Here is a 21,013-nt window from a genome sequence, read left to right as displayed (position 1 = left end):
CTGTTTCTAGTTGTTGGAGATGTGTTAATGTGTTGATTTTGGTTCTTTCTTCTTTTTTGATGTGTGTGTATATTGCAATAAACTTTCCTCTCAGCACTGCTTTTTCTGTATCCCAAAGATTATGGTTGTGTTTTCATTCTCATTTGTTTCTAGGAGCTTTGTGAATTCACATTTTATTTCTTCTACTACTCAGTCACTTTTCAGCAGGGTGTTATTCAGTTTCCATGTATTGGACTTTATTTCCTTGGTCTTCCTATTGTTGATTTCTTATTTGATAGCATTCATACTTCATACATTCCACGTTTTGATTACTGATGGATATTTGCAGCTATTTCTTCTCATTTTGAATTGTGCCACATCAGAAAATGAAGGCCCTAAAAGCTTTACTCCATCTGCATCATTAAGGTCAAGTCTACTTTCAGGAGCCCAGTTGTGTCACTATGGAAGTGCAGGGGGTTTGGACCACACTGGTGACACTGTTGGAAGGGGTGACACCAAAATGACTGTCCACAAAAATTTTGTGCAGCATTTCAGCAGAAATTTATTATGTTTAATAAAAATATTCCTATAGTTAGTTATAATATCAGAAACATTTTTCATAAGCCGAATTTATATGTATCAATATACCCATAAGGTTAAAACTATACTAATTTGCTTTGTGATCCTTCTAAAGTGCTCCAGATACAGGTTCCATTATTATGCAATTATAATGATGCTTCTGGTCACCTGATTGTGTGCGCATGCACTACAAGCTCACACTGTTGTTTCATTGCTGCCAGGGGTTTTATAGTTGCTGATTTTGTCCATTTTTTCTGGTGTTTTGGCTACAATATTGACTAGTAGTGTTTGTGAACATATCAGTAATTGTTTTTGAGACTAAAATAGTAATTAAAGGAAAAGGAGAAAAATAAAGACTTCTGTCTATTTGCTAATAATGTAACTAATGTAATTCAATGTAGAAATATTTTACAAAACAATTTTGCTGGTGGATTTCATAGAATCTATTCATATAGTCCAAGGAGCTCTGGTGGCGCAGTGGTTATGAAACGGGCTGCGAACCACAAGGTCAGCAGTTCGAAACTACCAGCTGTTCTGTGGGAGAAAGATGAAGTTTTCTGTGCCCGTAAAGATTTACAAACTCGGAAACCCTGTACAGGGTCGCTATGAGTCGGAACTGACTCCACAGCATATAACCACCACCACCACCATTCATATAGTCCTGGTGTGGCACTGTAGGATAAACACTGGACTGCTCACTGCAAGGTTGGTGGTTCAAACCCACCAGCTACTCCTTGGGACCCCTATATAGGGTCACTATACATTGGAACTGACTCAATGGCACTCAACAACAATATTCACAGAATCTAAGATACATTACATTTAAGCAATTTACAACTATATTTATCACATTCTATGTTTAAAATTGATAATAAGCGTTACTAAGAATTCTGTATGGTCTGGTCAGGAGGCGGTCCATAAAGGGTGAAGGTCCATGAATTACCACACTGAGTGAGGCCAGCAATAGTGATGCCCTGAAGGAAGCAGCTCTTCGTTGGTCCTTATTTTGAGTGCTTTCCAACCTGAGGGGCTCATCTTTCAGCATTACAGCAGACAATATCCTGCTGTTATTCATAAGATTTTCACTGGCCAATATTTTTAGAACTAAATCACCAAGTTCTTTTACCTATTTTTTCTTAGTTTTGAAATTCCACTGAAACCTGTGCACCATGGGTGACCCTGCTGGTATTTGAAATACTGATAGCATAGTTTGCAGCATCACACACAACACGCAAGCCACCACAGTACAATAAACTGACAGACAAGGGATGGATTATTTAGCTTATAAAGGCCACACTATACTAACCACTTCCTACAAAATGCCCTAGCTGAGGAGTTAGAGATGTGATAAGGATTTCCATATATGGGAGTGTGAGTAACAGCTTAGAAAAAATGTGGCAGAGAATGCTGGCTAGAAATCTTGGATAATTCCCCTGAGGAGGGAAAAAAAGAAAAAGGATAACAAAACCTGCGGTGCACAGGAAATGCCTGGCTAGCATAATGGTGAGCAGACTCGGGTGGGAAAATGCAGTCTCCTGGGGGAGATGCCTTCAAAATGCCCTCACCCCATACTTACCCCTTCCAGATGCCTAAGTGCTTCTGCAGGGACTTTTGAAAAAGAACTTACCACTTCAGGCCAGGAGATTTTGAACAGCCTTTCTCACAGGCTTAGTTAGCTCTATGTTCTTTGCAAACTGCTAAATCCCTCAACCTCTAAATTTTGTTTTGAAGTAATAAATTTTCTCCCAGTCTTCTTGGTCCTCAGAAACCAGCACAGCTTGTTTCATTTGTGAACAACTGGAAGAAAGTGACTTTACTGCCAAACTAAAAAAATAAAATAAAAAAGTACCTTTCACTGGGTTTTAATTTTACATAAAGTTATACCTTGCTGCAGATGTAGGTAAGACCAATAGAATTAAAGGAGTTTAATCCTTAGAACTGTGCCTCAGTTGTAGGCCAAAAATATCTCAACAGACTAAAAGGTGGGGCCAAATTAACAAAGTGTAAATTAGAAGAGATAAATGTAATACCCTTGCTTAGCTTCAAAAATTCAGATATATAACGATATGTTGAGGGGTGGGGATCTACTTGCAAAATCTTGTGGTCCCTGCTCCAGATTCCACCCTGCTTCTGCCAACTAAAGGTGGTGAGGTGTGATCAGATGGATCTGCAGTTACAGACCCAGCCTCGCCCCTCCTGTAGGCATGTGTTTGGGAAAAAGCCACTTAGCTTTGTCGAGCTTCAGGGAATTCTCTTCCCAGAGACAGTTGAGGATTCACTCAGATGACACTTGTGAAGCATTTCTCACAATGCCTGGAACACCTCCAGCTCTCACCTGTTGTTATTAGGGTGTCTGCCTCTGCCCAGGCCCCACTTTTAGGGACAAATTAATCAGTTAGGCTCCACCCAGCTTTGGGGATTTCTAATATAAACCTAAATAGCCTTGGTGGTACAGTGCTTAAGCGCTTGGCGGCTAACTGAAAGGTCAGCAGTTCAAACCCATTAGCTGTTCCACAAAGAAAAGATGTGGCAGTCTGCTTCCTTTCTTGGAAATCCTATGGGGCAGGTGAGTTGACGATGTTAAAATAAAAATGGTTTCCTTCAGAATAACTTATTATGTACAATCTAAAGAACTTTGAAACCATCTACATGGTAATAGTTGACTACGTACATGTTTAAGACTCTGGTCAGTATCCTTCACCACCTTCAGTGTCTTGGACCATTGGTCCCTTTCAGGGTGAATCTGAGTCTCCAGCCCCACAGGAGGTGTGTAGCTGGAAGAGCTCCTGCTCATCAGAGTTGTTGTTATGGATTGAATTGTGTTTCCCCATCATATGTGTTTGGAGTCCTGGTGTCGAGCTGTAGGATAAGCACTGGATTGATGCTAACTGCAGTCAGCTGGTTCAAACTCACCAGAAACCCTAAACAGAGGACTCAGTGGGACTTAACAACCACAACATCATATGTGTTGGAATCCCAATCCTTATAGCTGCAGATGAAACCTAATCTGATACAATATAATCACCTTCTATAACAAAATCTAAGGAGCTCTGGTAGCGTAGTGGTTACGAATGGGGCTGCTAACCTCAGGGTCATCAGTTCAAAACTACCAGCTGTTCCATGGGAGAAAGATGAGGCTTTCTGCTCCTGTAAAGATTGACAGGCTTGGAAACCCTGTACAGGGTCACTATGAGTCGGAACCAACTCCACGGCACATAACAACAACAGCATAATAAAATCTAATACAATCTATCCATTGTGGTCATACCAGTATAGGGTGGATCCTAAACCTAATTACTTCTAAGTTATATAAAAAGCAGTGTAGCCACAAGGACAGACACAAGGGCATGAGAGATGCCATTTGAGGATTGCCAAGGAACCAAAGGAATGCACAGGACTACTAACAAGGAATGAATCAACATGACCAGACCCAGTTTGGGACTTTTAGCTTCCACTGAAAAACAAACAAACACACAAGTCACTACCATTGCCATCAAGCTAACAACAACCTCCCCTTTTCCCTTTTTCTCTTCTCTCTCTCACAACTCCCTACTCCACCCCCTGGAACTTTGAGATACGCCTGGAAGGACAGCAGCCATTCTGTAACCACAAGGTGACAGACCTGAAGGTAAAAGACTAAACCTGAAGATGGCTGGAGAGAAGAGTGGAAAGTCCTGGTTTCTGATGGCCACCCAGAGCTCAGTGCTAGCCCTGGCCTGCCCACCTGCAGGCTTCCTATTTTGGAAGACAAAGTCAATCCTATCTTTTTATTAGTTGGGTCTTCTGTTATCTGCAACCAAACTCATTACAAACAAATACACATAGGAGTCTTGGTGTGGTGCCTTAGAATCAGTACTCGACCACAAGGTCAGTTTGAACTGCAAGGTCGGTGGTTCAAACTCACCAAGCACTCCTCAGAAACCATGTACAGGGTTGCTACGAGTCAGAACCAATTCAGCAGCACAACAGGGTTCTTGGGAGACAAAAAGATGTTACATATATGAAGTATTTAACACAATTCCTGGAATTGTGTACATTTTCAATAAATGTTAATTCCCTTCACTGTGGTAAATTTTCCTTGCTACAAATAAATGTCAGGAGGGCCACCTCACTAATGAATATGCATTAGTACCTAAGTGTGGCTTGCCAACTTGATGTGACCCCACAATCCAATATGACTTATCAAAGCCAATATAGTTTTAGACTGCCTTTTTTAGCAGAGTTGCAGAAGAAAGGGACTGCTAGCCATTAGCGTGGTGCATTACAAGGTTTATGTTAAATTCTGCCCCCTTCCTAGAAAAAGGTCTGGCAACCACTGCCATATTGGCTACCATTTTATGTTTAGTTTAGAAAAGAGAAGATTTAAGATGAACATGCAGCTTTCTTCAAATATCACTTCGGACCCTGGGAAGACTATGCCAACTACTAGCTGTATGGTTTTGGCAATAGCAGCACCTGAAACTCATTCTATTTCTACTTGAGATGAATATGGGTCGTGACCTTAGACAGACTGATTGTGATATAGACTCAATAAATATTTAATTAAATAATTAACTAAAGACCTTAATGCTTTTTTTCACTACTCATCTCAGTTTGTTTTGTTGTGATCACTTGTGTGTTGCTGTGATCTAGAAACTAATACCACCAGTATTTCAAATGCCAGCAAGGGCACCAATGGCAGACAGGTTTCAGCAGAGCTTCCAGACTAAGACAGACTAGAAAGAAAGGTCTGATGATCTACTTCAGTAAATTAGCCAATAAAAACAGATAGATATAGACTCCCGTTGATCTGGAGATGAGAGAGAAAAGAGGAAGGGCTGGTTGGTCTGAAGTGTGGTGAGACCTGGAGACTCCTGAGAACATGGACAAGGACATAGCCACAGAGGGCTAGAGCTGAAGGTGAAGCATCCAGCTGATATGAAGTGAGGGGAGATGCACAAGAATGCCCAAACTTGCTGAGAGGACCCATGTGACCTAGCGTCAATGGCTTGATAATCAGAACTTGACTAGAGGAAAATTAAAAAAAAAAAAAGTTTTTGATAAAGGAAATGAGTATAAATTGCTACAATTTGATGAACTTGACCTATACTTATGGATGTAGTATCTCAAAATAACAAGAGCAAAGGAGTCTTCACATCAAGTATCAATCCTATCCCCTCTGTATACAGGGTAGATAGGGACGGGCAACTTAGACATTGGCTACCTAAAATGAGGGGCGATAAAGGCACAAAATGACTGGCTTGGAAGTTTTCAAGAGGGAGTTTAATTTAAGAGTGTGCAGGGGAAGGTAGAGTTCCCACTGAATAGTTTTCATCTTGTCTAGATGGGTCTGGTGAAAAGAGATGGTGATAAAATTCTTATGATTCAATAGTGAGAAATTGTTTTCATGACTAATTGTGATGGTCACAACTGTAAAGGCAGAAGTTTTATAACAAAAATGGGGGAGTAGTTAATCTTACAGTTCAGAAAGAGGATCCTAGAACCATGAAGAGCACAAGCAGAAGAGCACAAGCAGAATGTGGGACCCTATTCAGAGAAGCAGCAACACCAGAGATAGAGGCAGAGATGGGACATGGAAAGAGGGAGCAGCTAAGGACTCTGTACTCATGGAAAGAGAGGAACTAGGTGCTGGCGGCCAGGAGGCAGACTTGCAGAATGTGCCTTTTGGTGGTTTAAATTATTATATATTCCTGAGTGTCTTTGTGTACATCCCCCACTCCTCTCCCCCAGCGAAAAAACCAGAAGGAATGGAAGCAAATACTGTTGAATGATGATACATGGAGGAGATTGTAATCATTGCAATGACACAATGGCATAACGCCGATGTTCTCCCATGTAAACTATCATTCAGTTCACAATAAAAACTTTAAAAAAACAAAACAAAAACTGATAGCTAGCAAATGAACAATGTAACAATACATGGCACTGGGAAAATCTGCTGCAATAGACGCCTATAAAATTCTAAAGAACTAAGGTATCACTTTGATGATCAATATGCACCTACCTCAAGGATGGTCCTTTAAATTGCCTTGTATGCACTTGAAAGCTGTACAATGAAAAAAGGAAGATAGAAGAATTGATATGTTGGTGAAAAATAACGACTACACTGTGAACTTCCAGAAGAATGAAAAAATCTTCTCAGCAGAAACACAACCAGAATACTCTACTAAGACGTGAGGATGATGAGACTGAATCTCTTACTTTGGACATAGCATCAAGAAAGACCAGGTGCTAGAAGAGGACATCACGATTGGTTGAGGGCCAGTGAAAATGAGGGGAATCCCCAATGAAACGCATTGGGCATTCTGGGGTCCACCTCAGATGTTTTGACCTAATGAATGTGTATTAGTCCCTAAGCGTGGGTTGTCAACTTGATGTGACCCTACAATCCAATAAGACTTATGAAATCCAATATGGTTTGAGGCTGCCTCTTCAAGCAGAGTCACAGGAGAAAGGGACTACTGGTCACTTAGCATGGGGATTCAAACATACCATAGCATTAATCATGAAGATGGCAGGAAGCAGACTTGGGGTCATCAAGAGTCAGAATCGACTCCACAGCACTGAAAAGCAAAGCTTCTTTGAGAAAACTATGTTGGAAGTGATTCCACCCAATACTCAAAAATGTTACCTTGTGAAATGGAGTCACAAGTCTTTGGGGTCATCTAAACTCTAGCTTTTTATCCCTTTCTTCCTCAGGATGCCCTTCCTGGGGGAATGTCCAGGGAAGATTACCTCAAGGCACAAGCCCTACAACCTGCACCATGCCCCATCTCAAAAGCAACGACTCTTCAGCTAGAAGCACTGGTTGATGTGAAAATCATTTTTCTGGGCATCTTGTTTGGTTCTAAGTTAGCACCACCCATGGTAGAAGCTCCTCCAAAAGGTCTACCCGTGAACTACAAGTACATGCAACGAGCCTGAGTTCTTGGCAATGACATGTTGACTGTATTTGACGTTATTAAATCTTGAAAGCATACAAAAGAAAATGTCATAATGTTACCAGTGGAAAATAGAAAATTCACACAACGTCTACTAAGGTGAAGACAGTATGTTGGGAAACGAAGCAGAAGGAAAGTTTTCATTACTTGTTCCTGAGTTTTATGTTATAGTAAAAACTATCTGGCTTCTACTGTTGGCTTTATGTACACCCAGTCTATAACTACCTAAGCACTCCACTGGGCTAGAATTTAATCAAATATCTTAGTTTCTAGTTAGTAGATTTGTGGCATGTATCAGTGATAAAAAGAAGAAAAAACCACCATCTGAAGTATTCCCACGTTAGAGTTAATAAATGTTCCCTTTCCAAACTCAGGTTGAAAAGAAGAAATTGTTTGATGGAGACCAGGGAATGCGTTCTTTCACTTCCAATTTTTCAAGTTATGAAGACAACACATTCATTTTATTGGGAACTCTTGGAATTACATTTGAAGTTTCACAGAATTGGAACTTATTTTTGAGGTGATATTGAAAAACAACATCATATAATTTTAATGAGTTTTCCCCACGATCAATAAAAGTTAACTAAAACTTCTTTCACCTTTCTTCACTCCTACACCCCGCCCAACTTTACCTTTCTAATTGAATGTACCAAATTTCACACAAAATCCTCTTTCCCAAATTATGAGAAACTGTAAAAAGTAAAATGAAGCCTCATGACTTTGAGGTTCACTCGCAGACTTTCACTATGACTTATTGAGACCATGTAAATAAAGTCTTGTATTTTTATTTCAGTTGTTTTATTTAAATCCTGCAGGAACAGACTGCATTTGAGAGCCTTTGGGGGAAGATAGGAGCATACCATATAAAAATGAATTAATTCTTCAGTGCACACTTGGAGCCCTCTGTCAGCCTAGCAGAGTCTACAAGAAAAGTAGTGGAGAGTTCAGGTGAAGGAGTTCTTCCTGGTCCTCTCATTATCCAGGCTTTTCCCCTCCCAGGGTCTAGAATGTTCTTCCATCTCCTCAGGACATCAGGTTGCCCTCCCCCCATACACATGCACACTCTCTCTCTGAGAACTCTGTTTGCATTCCTTCACGACACATATCCACACTTTATGACACATGTCATAAAACTATAAGCCTCTTGAGGGTTCTGCTCACTGCACGTTCCCAGCATCCAGCACAGGATCTGCCAATTAGCAGATGTTCGAAGAATATGCACTGAAGGAGTCAGTGCCTCTATAGGGACACTTTCAGAATACATTTTATGTGGCTTAGAACAGAAAGTGGGACTAGATCACTTCATGATCCCTTCCTTCTCTGGGATTAGATGATGCTGTGCTTCTTCCATTTGGCCCTGCTGCTAACCCCTACTCCCAGGTTATCCTAGTACTTAGAAGAGGTGACAGGAGTCTTTCAGTTCATCTTTGTGGTCTTAAAAACAAACTGTGTACAGGAAGTAGAGAATGAACCTTGAACTGAGTACTATACAAATTCCCATCCTGACATTATCTTTACTTCTTATTAATTGAATTATGTCCCCCCAATAGCTGTGTTGAAATGCTAACCCCTGGTGCCTGTGAACATGACTTTGTTTGGAAACAGGGTCTTTAAACCTATTATCAGTTAACATGAGGTCATGCTGGAGTTCAGTGGGCCCTAATCCAGTCTGGGTGTTGTCCTTATCTGTCCAATCCAAGAAGAAATCCAGAGAGAGACACAGGATGAAGATGACTATGCTAAGAGGCATATCTAAAAGCCATCTATAGCAGTGGAACCGAATACAGTGTCAGAAGATGAAAATATGAATAACACCAGAATATTGTCAGATATACCTATACAGGGTCACTATGGGTCAGAACTGACTTGATGGCACTTAACAACAACAAACAACAACAATGTCAGATATAGTGCCAGAAAATCAGCCCTTCAGGTTGGAAGAAAAGTGGAGGGTCAATGAAAAAGAGGAAGACCCTCAACAAGATGGGTTGGCACATAAGCAGCAGCAATGGACTCAAATGTACCAATTGTGAGGAGGGCACAAGACTGGGCAGGGTTTCATTCTGTTGTGCATAGGGTCACTGTGAGTCAGAACGACTCAACTGCATCAAACAACAACCCTCCCTCCTATCAGTCCTGGTGTGGTACTATAGGATCAGCACTGAACTTCTAAACACCGGTTGGCAGTTCAAACTCACCAGCCGCTCCCTGGAAACCCTATACTGTTTTACTCAATGAGGTGAACTGACACTGGTTGCAACAACAAGATCAAACACAACAAGATCATTGTGAGGATGGAGTAGGACCAACAGTGTCTTGTTTTATGATACAGAGAGTTACTATGACTCAGAACCAACTTGATAGCCCCTATCAACCACATCAATAGTCCTCTCTACAGAACCCTTCTGTATTTGGCTTGTGCCATTCTGTTCCAGTGGTCCCAGGAAAAGAATTGACTTTCTCACAGAAAGAAAGACATGTATCAGGTATGTGATTTGGAACAAATTCATACCTCCAAGTATTTCTTCATTTAAAAATCACTTGAGATGGTAAATAGGTCAGCTAAAACACTGATATAAAAGTTCAGGGCATACAAAATATAACTGCCATTTCTTTACACCAGCAACGAATAGTTTGAAATATAACTTTAAAAGGGTTTAATCCATAATTATTGTTGTTGTTGTTAAATGCCATCAAGCCAATTCTGACAATATTGTAAAGTATGAGTATTCCAGAACACTGAATTTTATTCATGAGGAACCTGTACATAGACCAAAAGGCAGTAATTCAAACAGAACAAGGGGATATTGAATGGCTTAAAATCAGGAAAGGTGTGTGCCAGGGTTGTATTTTTTTATACTTTTTATTTACAATGAAGAGGTCATTGGTCTTGCAAAATTCTATCATGTGACCTCCAGCATCATTTCTATCACCAAGGCTGTATCTTCCAGCTGCTGATCCTTTCTCTTTGTTTGCAATTTTCACATTTCAATCGCCAGTAATTATTAATGTGTTTTACTTTCATCTTTGATCAATTTTAGACTGGAGAAGTTGGTTTAAATCTTCAGTTTCTTCATTGTTAGCATTAGTGGTTGGTGTGTAAATTTGGTCTTCCTTTTGTTGTTGTTGTTGTTGTTATGTGCCGTCAAGTTGGTCTCACTCGTAGGGATCCTGTATAGGGTTTTTGAGGAGTGGCTGGTGAGTTTGAATTGCCAAACTTGCATTCCAGTGCTTATCCTACAGCACCACACAAGGACTCCATAGTATCTTTTTTCTCAAGACCCATGGTTGGTAAATAACTATTTATTGTAGTTATTTCTCTACCTCTTTTATATCTCTGAATTATAAAACTTCAAAAGAGTATATTTGGAATGAATGACCCAATCACCATAATATTGTTGTTAAGTGCCATAGAGTCAGTTCTGACTCATAGTGACCCTACATATGGTTTCCAAGGAGTGCCTGGTGAGTTTGAGCTGCTGACCTTGTGGTTCAAACCAACCTGTGGACCAGTGCTTTATCCCACAGCACCACACCAGGACCCCTATGGCAGTTAGTTTGAAATTGCTGAATGATCTCTCGCAGCTGACGATATAAAACTACAATCTTGAATAGAAACTGTTCTTTGGCTCCATGCCCTCAAGTGATGCCCAGGACAAGTGCCAAACCTGCCATACCACTGCTGGTTGATAATGGTTAAGTGATTACTAACTGAAAAGTCTGTGGTTCAAACTCACCCAACAGCTCCGAGAGAGAAAAGATTTGTTGATCGGTCCCTCTAAAGATTACAGCCTAAGAAATCCTATGGGACAACTGTATTTTATCCTACAGGGTTGGGTTGGTATGAGTCAGAATTAGAATACAATGATAACAATGATGCTTTAGCTTAGTGTACATTAAAATTGGGTTTCCCCTCTCCACTCTGGGTGTAGAGGAGCCGTGCAAATTCTGAGCATTTTTGCTGTGCCTCTAGTGTACCAACTTTTCTTTGAACACTCTCAGTGGACCCTAATAAGCATTCAAGTCCCTTCCCATTGCCCCTCAAAAAAAAAAACACACAACAGAAAACAGATGTTTTACCTTCAGCGCTAGGCATTGGAAGGAACTTTCAGACTTCTGTAGGTAAGTAGTGAAGGAACTGAAGAACTAAAACACCGCAAATAGGTCCAAACTTCAGCTCTAAGCAATGCATTATAAATGAACTTATACTCTTCTGACCAAAAAGGAATGCTGGGGCTTATGGTACTTACATCAGACATGCAAATAAAAGCAAATGACACAGTGCACCCATGGAGACCAGCAGGAAAAAGCTGTGTTGCCTTAAATTCCCCCTGTGCACTGAGTACAATGCTTCTGTCGTCAGTAACTGCCAACGGAGAGGAAGTGCCATCATAAATCACCAGAACATTTTATTTGTCTCTTGATGACGAGCTGTGTAGTACGATGTCAACTCAGAGTCTGTTTCTGGAATCTATCATCACATTGGCACCCTGCTCCTTCCAAGGAAAAATGTAGACAAATTATAGTCACCCTAAGCAAAAAGAGCTGCCACCTAAGCATGGCTCATAAAGAGTTGCCAAGCTATCCTCAGAAGGTGTTACAATCAGGAAAGCTGTCAAGCTTCTCTTGGTTTGAACCCCACACCCAACCAGCATCCCTTATAAATTAACCTCAGACGCAGTTTTGGTCTTCTCACTATTCTGACTGTAACACCTTACACTGTTGTTGTTGCTGTTAAGTGCCATTGAGTTGGTTCCAACTCATAGCGACAGGTCAAACTTACTCCTACATTTTGGCATGGCAGCCTTGGTAATTAACTCAAGGACACGGTTTGGGACGTATGCCCTTAGCTTAACTGGTTTCTTCGGTTCCAAGATTGTAGGAGACTTTGTTGGAAGTAGAAGGCAGAGGCTGTGGTCCTGACTTAGATAAACCTCGGTGGTTATGACATTATCTCTAGGCCTGGTTTCTGCCCTGATGCGTGGTCTGTCAAAAATAGTACCTCACAGGGAAAATCACCTGAAGTCTGTGTTAATAGGAGCTTTTTTCTCACACTCTCAGACAGTCCTAACTCAGAGGTGAGGGAATGAGATGGAGCTGGAAAGTCATTGTGAAAGAGAAAGAAGGGAGGGGGTGCTGGGGAGTGGGGAGAGTGGCTTGACTCCCTCTCAGGACTCTGTGGCCAGGCCCAAGAAGAAGCAGCCTGGCCTAAGACCCTCATTGTAAGGGGCCTGGCCTAAGACCATCATTGTAAGGGGCTTGCACTTTCTTTATCTCACACACACACACACACACACACACACACCTCATATATACGCTTCACACCCCGTATTGGGTTTCTGAGGCTGTCAATCTTTGTAGGAGCAGAAAGCCTTATCTTTTTACCGTGGAGCGGCTAATGTATTCAAACTGCTGACCTTGCATTTAGAAACCCAACTGATAAACCACTGCATCACTGGGAGTCCTTATAAAACATGTTGTTATTGTTAAGTGCCATCAAGTCTATTCTGACCCACAGCAACCCTGTATAGGGTTTCCAAGGAGCAGCTGGTGAGCTTGAACCACCGACTTTGCAGTTCAAACTACTCTGCAGTTTGATACATTAGTCCATAGTGCCACACCAAGACTCCATAAAACATGCGGTGTATTTTAAATGTTTATATACTAACAGATATTCATAAATACAAAAATACAGCAACTTCAGGAACATTAGACAAAAGAGCTAAGACCCTGGTTGAATTTCCCACAGGAGGCTGCCCTGAAAGTCCTACCCAGACCCCCACATACACTCTAGGATTTCATCCAGCTGCAGAGCAGCTTTGAGGTGGGGGTCTTGGTTGAGAGGTGAGAAGTCACCTTAGAGCAATGGAATATGGGTCAGTCTTCTGCAAGGCTGATTATAAGGACAGAGCATGACCGTGGTTGGTGAGGACTTGGCATGCAGAGTAAATGTTGACTGTTCACAGTGTAAATAGTAACATTTCACAGTCCTGGAAATAATGCCACCATTTAATTACAAATGCACTCTCAAGTAGCGGGCTATTATTTACAATCTTTGAGCAGGTTTCCATCCTATTTGTTCTTTGGTCCAGTGCTAAATTCACTCCCACCTCTCCCAGCCCTTTTCAAACAAGGGTATAGAATAGAAAGTAGTAAAGATCGATTGGGCATATCCTATAGGCAAAGCCTTGTGTTTGGAATGATAACAATGGCAATAACATTAACAAAAGCCATTGATTGAGCTCATATTAAGGAGCCTTGGCAATGCAGGAGCTTAAGCATTGGGCTGATAACTGCAAGTTCAGTGGTTCAAGACCACCAGCTGCACTGAGAGAGTAAGATGAGGCTGTCTGCTCTCATAAAAGATTTAGTCTTATAAACCCAAAGGAGCAGTTCTACTCTGTCCTCTAGGGTAGCAATGGGCCAGAATGGACTTTGGGGCCCTGGGTAGGAGTCCACACTCTGCATACTGCTTCCTTTCTATTATTTTTACTTAAATCTCACAGCAACCCCATGAGGCCAATATAATATCATCATCGCCATTTTACAGGGGCTCAAAGAGGAGATCTATCAGATGCGAGGTCTGCTGGAATTCATTAGGAATCTACTTCTGTTGACATTGACCATGTCGATATGACAGGGCAAACTGTCTCTTTATAATCGAGAATTTTTTTTTTTTTTTCCATCTGTAAAATGTGAGAATTAGATCAGCTTATTTCTAAGGTCCTTTCAAAGTTCTAATTTCCTGTCTTTCAAAGGGATAGTCATTTCATATAAAGTGGAAGTTTATCTTTCAAATTATACTTTCTCATAGACTTCTAGTTTTCTAGCTTTCATAGACGTTTATAAGCTACATGGAGGAAATGTTATACATCTTGGTGAATGAACGGAATCAGCATGTAAACAAAACTGCAGGTTTCGGCTCTAGTTTTAGAGACAAGTTCCCATGGATTAATTCGGTCATTTAACTGTTTTTCTTTAAAAAAAAGCTCTTATTGTAATTTAGGTGAAGGTTGCAGGACAACAATTCATACTCATTTTGTTGTGTGACATTGACTGCAATCCCCTTTATAATAGCGGTTGATTGTTTGAAGGAGTGTGTACCTCCCTGGTGTTGGTGTTCACCTTCTAGACCTATCATTTGGCTCAAAGTTGACCCATGGAGGTGAGTTCACTTCCATTTTTCAGTTAGTTAGTATTAACTCATATTAACTATAATCAAGGCCCATGGAAGCAGCAATCAAGAAATCAAACAGTATATTACATGGGGCAAATCTGCTGCAAAATACCCCTTTAAACTGAAACAGCAAAGATGTCATTTTAAGGACAAAGGTGTGCGTGATCCAAGCCATGGTATTTTTAATTGCTTCATATGCATGTGAAAGTTAGACAATGAAAAAGAAAGACCAGAGAAGTTACATGTTTGAATTATGATATTGGTGAAGAATATGGAATATACCATGTACTGCCAGAAAAATGGAGTCCTGGCATGGCGCTGGACCATAAGGTCAGTCGTTCAAACTCACCAGGTGCTCCTTGGAAATCCTACACCGTGTTGCTATGAATTGGAACTGACTCAAGGGCACTTAACAACAACAGCCAAAATAATGGCATCCAAGTGTGGTGCTGTGGGATAAGCACTGGACTGCTAACCACAGGTTGGCAGTTCAAATCCACCAGCCACTCCTTGGAAATCCTATACAGGATTGCTATGAGTCAGAACTGACTTGATGGCCCTTAACAACAAGAAGTCCAAGAATGAACAAATCTGTCTTTGAAGAAATACAGTCAGACTGATCTCTAGAAGTTAGGATGGCAAGACGTTGTCTCTCCTACTTTGAACATGTTGTCACAAGAGGCCAGTCCTTGGAGAAGGACATTATGCTTGTAAAAAGGGGCAGAGAAAAGCATGGAGATTCTCACGATGTGTTGACACGGTGACTGCAATAATGGGTTCAAACAGGATTAATTGTGGAGATGGCACAGGATGGGGGCAAGTTTTCTTCAGAATTGACTCACTGGCACGTAACAACAGCAACAGTATTAATTAATATATATTGACCATCTTCACTGTGCTAGAAAAAGAATACAGAGTAGAAATCAACAATAGGAGATCATAGTTCTAGCCCTATCACTCTGAGACTACAATAAATTATTTAATCCTTTCTGGAAAATGAAGAAATAAGATGATAAAATCACGTGTCCCTTTTAGCTCTAGATCTTGACATATAACAAGAATTACATTATATTCAGGAACTTGAATCATTCTGCAAAGCACTGTGCATTTGTCAACTTGAATCCTCTTTATATTTAATTTTCATCTGTGACTATGTCAAGAGAAGTTAATCAGATTATAATCATGTCATAAGACCTTTCTACGGTTGTTAATGGTACATGGAGCACAGACTCCAAACAAAATTGTGCAGGAAGCAAACTTCCCTTTGTTGACAGCAATTTCATTTTTCCTCCCCATTCTATTTTTTCCTTTCTACCGCTTCTGTCTTCTAGGAGACACATACATTTAGCTTTTTTTTTTATATATATAAGCCTTTGGTCAGGAAGGAGTCCCTGCATGGTGCAAACAATGAAGAAGTTCAGCTGCTAATTAAAAATCAGCAGTTCGGTTCACTCAGAGGAGCCTCAGACGAAAGTCTTGGTGATCTACTTCTAAAAAAATCCGTCACTGAAAAGCCTACTCTGACTCACATGGGGTCAACATGAGTAGAGTTCACCTTGACAGCAACAGGAAGATAGTTCAAAAGGAGCTTTGTGGTTATTCCTGACAGATTCTCTCTGTCTGTGGAGAAACAATACAGCTGAAGGGCCTAGGCCCAGCTCCTTCACACTACAGGTGGACTGTAGTGGGCATCTGTTTCCCTGCCTCATTCTGCCTTGGACTCTAGGCTTCTTGACAACAGCAGCCATATTTTTCCCTGAGTAAAGACTCAGTTTGTAATTTGGTTATCCTTTGGTGACATATTTGTGCTTTATGAGGAGAAAAGTCCTGAATTTCAGTATGGAGACCTTTAGTCCACCATAAACAAGTGAAGTGAGTTTATTCAGTCAACAAACAAGAGGGAAGGAATGGCCAGATCTGCTCTCTGAGATCATGTTCTTCCCTGTATCCACAGTTTAAAGCATTCCTCATGACTGTTTCTGAAAACTTTTTCAGAAAAGTGAAAAAGCTCCCAGGTGTCTTATTGCCTTCTGTCTTATAATGTTACTGTGGGAACTCAAAACTTCATAGTAACGTAATAGCCAATTGTTTTCAACACTTTAAACTCTATTAAAAACATCATTAATGAGTAACTGAGTCTTAAAACAACTTATCAGGAGATAACAAAATTACTTAACCTTCAAGTCTGTTGTTGTTGTTGTTGTTAGGTGCCATCAAGTCGGTACCAACTCATAGCGACCCTATGAACAACAGAATGAAACACTGCCCGATCCTGGGCCAACCTCACCACTATTGCCACACTTGAGCCCATTAATGCTGCCACTTGGCCAATCCATCTCGTTGGGGGTCTTCCTCTTTTTCTCTGACCCTCCACCTTACCAAACATGATATCCTTCTCCAGCGACTGGTCCCTCCTGACAATATGTCTGACGTATGAGAGACGAAGTTTGGCCACCCTGTCCTCCAAGGAGCACTCTGGCTGTACTTCTTCCAACACAGATATGTTGGTTCTTTTGGCAGTTCATGGCACTTTCAATATTCTCCTCCAACACCATAACTCAAATGCATCATTTCCTCTATGGTCTTCCTTATTCACTGTCCAGCTTTCGCATGCATATGAGGTTATTGAAAACACCATGGCTTCGGTCAGGCACACCTTAGACCTCAAGCTGACATCTTTGCTCTTCAACACTTTAAAAAGGTCTTGTGCAGCAGATTTGCCTAATGCAATACGTCATCTAATTTCTTGACTGCTGCTTCCATGAGTGTTGATAATTGATCCAAGAAGAATGAAGTCCTTGACAACTTCAATCTGTTTTCGTTGATAAGAATGTTGTCCAGTGGTCCAGTGGTGAGGATTTTTGTTACCTTCAAGTCTACAACAGACTTAATTCACATTCTTTATTAAAGATTAAAATACAGATGAAATATTTAGGCATATATTGTATCAAAGCTCCATAACTGACTGTTATTAGGAACTATCGGTTGATTCTGACTCAACTACTTTATGTTCAACAACACAAAACACTGCTCAGTCCTACGCCATCCTCATAATTCTTGTTACATTTAGGCCCACTGCTGCAGCCTATTTTCGGAGTCTGCCTATTTTTCACTGAGCCTCCACTTTACCAAGCATGATGTCCTTCTCCAGGGATTGGTCCTTCCTAATAACATGTCCAAAGTATATAAAACAAAAAGTCTTGTTATCCTCACCTCTAAGGAACATTCTGAACATACTTCTTCCAAGTCAGCTTCGTTCATTCTTCTGGAAGCCCATCATATATTCAACATTGTTTACCAACTCCATCATTCAAACACCTCAATTCTTCATTGGTCTTCCGTATTCATTGGCTAGCTTTGGTATTCATATGAGGCTAAAATACCATGGCTTGGATCAAGTGAATTTTACAAGATTAATATTGAGCAAAATAGTTCTTTACTAAACTCAATTGTTAACTGCAAGTTCTGCAGTTCAAACCCACCAGCCACTCCTCAGAAACCCTACACAAAGTCATTATGAGTAGGAACTGACTCAAAGGTACTTAGCAACAACAACAAATTGCAAATAAGAAGGCATCAAAATACATATACATATACATCAAAATACACTAATACATATCTTGAGTCTAGGGTCCATTCTTTTTGTGTACTTCTTTTAAAAACAAAATATGAGGAAAAGAACTTGTGAAAATAAGAGTAAAAAATACTGTTGCTGTTGTTAGGTGCCGTCGAGTCGAGTCGGTACTGACTATTAGCGACCCTATGCACAACAGAATAAAACACTGCCCAGTCCTGGGCCAACTTCACAATTGTTGCTATGCCTTGAGCGCATCGTTGCTGCCACCATACCAATCCATCTCGTTGGGGAGTTTCCTCTTTTTCGCTGACCCGCCACTTTGCCAAACATGATATCCTTCTCCAGAGACTAGTCCCTCATGATGATATGTCTGTAGTATGAGAGACAAAGTTTGACATCCTGGACTCCAAAGAATATTCTGACTGTAATTCTTCTAACACAGATCTGTTTGTTCTTTTGGCAGTTCATGGTACTTTTAATATTCTCTTCCAACACCATAACTCAAATGCATCAATTCTTCTGCGGTCTTCCTTATTCACTGTCCAGCTTTCGCATGCATGTGAGGTTACTGAAAATACCATGGCTTAGGTCAGGTGCACCTTAGTCATCAAACTGACATCTTTGCTCTTCAACATTTTAAAGATGTCTTGTGCAGCAGATTTGCCTAATGCAATACGTCATTTGATTTCTTGACTGATGTTTCCATGAGTGTTGATGGTAGCTTCAAGAAAAACTAAGTCTTGACAAATTCAATATTTTCTCCATTTTTGTAGATGTTGTTTATTGATCCAGTTGTGAGGATTTTTGTTTTCTTTACATTGAGGTGCAACCCATATGGAAGGCTGTAATCTTTGATCTTCTCTCTTCTAGCCTTTGGTATCTGCCAGCATTTTTTGGCTTGTGACTGCATCGGTCCAATCTCTGGTTTCATCTTCACATTTTCTTCTATTCAATCAAATCTTCCTTTTACTCCCTCTTAGAAGTTTACATTTATAAGGACTGTACGCATAGGGTCCACTGAGGTAATGCAAGATATGCCTCCCCATTTCAAATCTTTAACTTAAACATATCTGCAAAGTCTTTTTTTTTTTTTAACCCTGTAAAGAAAGTAATATTCACAAATTTCAGGTAATAAGATGTGGATATCTTTTGGAGCACTTTTATCTAGTCTACCACAAGTGTTGTTATGTTTTTGTTAACTGCCGTCGAGTCGGTTCCAACACATAGCAACCCTCTAGAGGGTTTCCAAGGAGTGACTGTTGAGCTTGAACCACCAATCTTGCAGTTCTCATTTTGCAGTCTAGCGCATAAACCCACAGTGCCACACCAGGCCTCCACTCCACCACAAGTAGTAACCTAGTATTAATTATATGTAAGTCCCAGTGACCTAACATAATGAAAAATCCAAGGAGATGCCTGCAAGGACACACTCCCAGTTCCTGAGCCCCTTATACTTCATGGGCAACTATGATTTCTTTATAGTAGCAGTGACAATGAGGCATAGTGCTGGCAAGCTCCTGCCACATGCTTGTTTTTGTTGTAAGTTCCCAGACACTACCACACTGAATTCTCAGATGATTTTACAGCTGTGGAAACAAAGGAGGCTAAATCCATGTTAAGAAAGAGGCAGAACCGAAATTCAGAATTGGGTGTTTGGCTCCAGCGACACTATCTCTGGTTCACTTGGGGTACACCCTGGCTCTGGAGAAGAGAATGTCTCAGAGGCAGAGACATGTGTCATTGCTGTATGCTTTCTGTAGAACCACTAGCTACAAAACTGGGGTGTGGACTCAGTTTTACAAGAGTTGTACATGACTTTTCTGTGGCCTTTCAACCCAATATTCTGCTGAGGGAGGAGCCAAAGTCTTCTTGCTACTTGATAACTATGGTATAGTTATTTGGGAGAACATCTTAAGCATCCATGAGAACTTCAGCAAATATTACCTTTCTGAAGATGAATGGAATCAGTCTAACACAATGCCTCCCCTTGATTTTTCATTTTAAGAGATTCTGAGAGTAGCCTTCTTACGTACAGATGCTAACTGAGCTGCAAGGGTTAATGACATCCACAGAGCAGAGGGCTACAGAAGCTGTAGTTTCTTTTACGTTTTGTTTCAGCTGTGGAAGATGGATCCAGTATATGCCTGTTACTGAGAATCCAGTGATATAAGCCAGACTCACAGCTCAGATGGATTAAATGGCCTGTAAAATGATTTTTCTGAGACAAAATGGTCCACTCACTGTTCTGGAACACACTATCCCCATGCCTGCGTGAACACTGCTCTCCTGTCTCAATTCTCACCTCCTTCCTCTCCATCCATCATTACCTACTGGACACTTGAGATATGCAAGGAATTGAGAGTTGATGCCCACAAAAAGCATTTGCCTGAGGTTCCTCCCAACAGTGAAACTAAAAGTTTGGTGATAGAAAAAGACAAGTTTATTGTAATACACTTAACCGGTAAATGTTATTCATTCATTTGTGCAATGAATATTTATTGGGCACCTACTGTATACTAGGTACTTCTGGTGTAACACTGTAGGATAAGCACTGGACTGAAACACAAGGCCAGTGGTTCAAACCCACCAGTTGCTCCTGGGAAATCCTGTAGAGGATTTCTGAGTTGGAATTGACCGACGGCACTTAACAACAACTGTATGCTAAGCACTAAGGAAGTAAAAAAAAAAAAATTAGTTAAAAGGAATCTAATCTAGACCATAGAAGAATTGATGCATATGAATTAAGGTGTTGGAGAAGAA

Source organism: Chrysochloris asiatica, unplaced genomic scaffold, assembly GCF_000296735.1.
Source record: "Chrysochloris asiatica unplaced genomic scaffold, ChrAsi1.0 scaffold00031, whole genome shotgun sequence".
NCBI classification, from domain to species: Eukaryota; Metazoa; Chordata; class Mammalia; order Afrosoricida; family Chrysochloridae; genus Chrysochloris; species Chrysochloris asiatica.
Note: the sequence above shows the minus strand (reverse complement) of the source record.